Genomic DNA, 3,498 nt, shown 5'->3' on the forward strand with positions numbered 1-3,498 from the left:
CCTGGGAGCCAGACACTTTGGGTTAATAAGGGAGTTAAGAGTAATTGCTTGCAGGTTAATAGACGATAACTTTTTGCGTTCCTCTTAATGTGCTAATAGTTGTGTCTAAAAAAATATGCAATTCTTAGAAAGGTACCATTTCTGACTTTTTATTATCTGTAACCTTTGGAAACTAATCACATGAAACTACAAAATTAGCAAATGTCTTGAAATCTGTATATAAAACATAAATTACCTCTAATTTCAAACTCTCATTTATTAGTGTACCACTCAATCTTAAAAAAAAAAAAAAAAAAGGCGGCTCCAAAGATAGTCTTATACCATTCTTTAAAAAAGGAAACTGTTCCTTTTAACTTTACACCCACCCCACACCCCAATTTCAACACATCATTTAATTGTCTTGGTCATGGACATTTCCAAGATGAGATTTTATATTTCGCTCCCAGAGCTTCTGGTTATCAGAAAAACCATGCTTTCCTTTATTGAAGGAGTTTGGTCCTGCTGATGTTGGTGTATCCCTTCCAATATTCTTCATCCTCATCTTTGCTTCTGGAGGCATTTCCTCTGGCTCACTATCTTCATCTTCATTAAAAGCTGCTGCTACTGAAAGGGTTTTTGGAGCAAGCATTGGAACAGTTTCTTTAGGCTTACTTGATCCAAGTTTGATGGATATGGCTGAAGCTTTCTTTGTCATCTGACTACCTATGGCAAATCCAAACTTGGAGATCTTTGTAGGTTTTGTTGGGAGGTCTGCAGCTTCTTCTTCAGCTGATCGCTTCTCAGCGCTGCGACTGGAACTTTCCCCTCCATTACTGGAAGAAACAGTCTTAGTTTTCACAGGTTTTTCTGCTTCTTCTTCAGGTCATCCGGCAGCTCCAGCTCGCTGTGGTTTCTCAGGCTTCTCCTCTCCCGCCTTCCCATCCGCCATTTTCCCCGCCACGGCCTCCCCTGCAGCCATGCCCAATAGTAGGAGATCTTAATACGCCTCTCTCAGAAATAGACAGATCATCGAAGCAGAAAATTAATAAAGAAATAAGAGCATTGAATGAAACATTGGACCAGATGGACCTCATAGACATATACAGAACATTCCACCCTAAAACAACAGAATACTCATTCTTCTCAAGTGCACATGGAACCTTCTCCAGAATAGACCACATACTGGGTCATAAAGCAGGACTCAACCGATACCAAAAGACTGACATTATTCCCTGCATATTCTCCGATCACAATGCTTTGAAACTGGAGCTCAATCACAAGGAAAAGTCCAGAAGGAACTCAAACACCTGGAAGCTAAAGACCACCTTGCTTAAGAATGCTTGGATCAACCAGGAGATCAAAGATGAACTTAAACAATTCATGGAAACCAATGAGAATGAAGACACTTCGGTCCAAAACCTATGGGATACAGCAAAGGCGGTTCTAAGGGGGAAATACATAGCCATCCAAGCCTCCCTCAAAAACATTGAAAAATCCAGAATACACCAGCTGTCTCTACACCTTAAAGAACTGGAGAATCAACAACAAATCAAACCAACTCCACATGCAAGAAGGGAAATAATCAAGATTAGAGCAGAGATCAATGAGGTAGAAACGAGAGATACAGTAGAACGTATCAATGAAACTAGAAGCTGGTTTTTTGAAAGAATCAATAAGATCGATAAACCATTGGCCACACTAATCCAAAAGAAAAGAGAGAAAGCCCAAATTAATAAAATTATGAATGAAAAGGGAGAGATCACAACGAACACCAAGGAAATAGAAACAATCATCAGAAATTATTACCAACAGTTATATGCCAATAAGCTAAGCAACCTAGATGAAATGGATGCATTCCTGGAAAACTACAAACTCCCAAAATTGAACCAGGAAGAAATTGACAACCTGAATAGACCGATATCTAGTAATGAGATTGAAGCAGTGATCTAAAACCTCCCAAAAAACAAGAGCCCAGGACCTGACGGATTCCCTGGGGAATTCTACCAAACTTTCAAAGAAGAAATAACACCAATTCTCCTGAAGCTGTTCCAAAAAATTGAAGCAGAAGGAAAACTTCCAGACTCTTTTTATGAAGCCAGCATTACCTTGATCCCCAAACCAGGCAAAGACCCTACCAAAAAGGAGAATTTCAGACCAATATCACTGATGAATATGGAGGCAAAGATTCTCAACAAGATCCTAGCAAACAGGATCCAGCAGCACATGAAAAAGATTATCCACCATGACCAGGTGGGATTCATCCCTGGGTTGCAAGGTTGGTTCAACATTCGCAAATCAATCAGTGTGATAGAACACATCAATACGAGAAGAGAGAAGAACCACATGGTCCTCTCAATTGATGCAGAAAAAGCATTTGACAAAATCCAGCACCCGTTCCTGATGAAAACGCTTCAAAGTATAGGGATAGAGGGAACATTCCTGAACTTCATAATATCTATCTATGAAAGACCCACAGCAAATATCATCCTCAATGGGAAAAAGCTTGCAGCCTTCCCATTGAGATCAGGAACACGACAAGGATGCCCACTCTCACCACTCTTGTTCAACATAGTATTAGAAGTTCTAGCAACAGCAATCAGACAACAAAGAGAAAGAAAAGGTATCCAAATTGGCAAGGAAGAAGTCAAACTCTCTCTCTTCACCGATGACATGATTCTTTATATGGAAAACCCCGAAGACTCCACCCCCAAACTACTAGAACTCATACAGCAATTCAGTAACGTGGCAGGATACAAAGTCAATGTACAGAAATCAGTGGCTTTCTTATACACTAACAATGAAAATACAGAAAGGGAAATTAGAGAATCGATTCCATTTACTATAGCACCAAGAACCATAAGATACCTGGGCATAAACCTAACCAAAGAAGTAAAGGACCTGTACTCGAGGAACTACAGAACACTCATGAAAGAAACTGAAGAAGACACAAAAAGATGGAAGACTCTTCCATGCTCTTGGATTGGAAGAATAAACATTGTTAAAATGTCTATACTGCCTAGAGCAATCTATACTTTTAATGCCATTCCGATCAAAATTCCACCGATATTTTTCAAAGAGCTGGAGCAAATAATCCTAAAATTTGTATGGAGCCAGAAGAGACACCGAATTGCTAAGGAAATGTTGAAAAACAAAAACAAAACTGGCGGCATCACGTTACCCGATTTCAAGCTTTACTACAAAGCTGTGATCACCAAGACAGCGTGGTACTGGCATAAAAACAGACACATAGACCAGTGGAACAGAGTGGAGAGCCCAGATATGGACCCTCAACTCTATGGTCAAATAATCTTCGACAAAACAGGAAAAAGTATTCAATGGAAAAAAGACAGTCTCTTCAATAAATGGTGCTCGGAAAACTGGACAGCGGTATGTAGAAGAATGAAACTCGACCATTCTCTTACACCGTACGCAAAGATAAACTCGAAATGGATAAAAGACCTCAACGTGAGACAGGAATCTATCAGAATCCTAGAGGAGAACATAGGCAGTAACCTCTTC

At 39.8% G+C, this 3,498-nt stretch overlaps 1 pseudogene; it reads right to left on the reverse strand.

Annotated features, from left to right (window-relative positions):
* Nucleotides 1–238: 238 nt before the first annotated feature.
* On the reverse strand, nucleotides 239–961 carry LOC123934451 (annotated as a pseudogene).
* Nucleotides 962–3,498: the final 2,537 nt, after the last annotated feature.

This window comes from Meles meles, chromosome X, assembly GCF_922984935.1.
Source record: "Meles meles chromosome X, mMelMel3.1 paternal haplotype, whole genome shotgun sequence".
NCBI lineage: Eukaryota > Metazoa > Chordata > Mammalia > Carnivora > Mustelidae > Meles > Meles meles.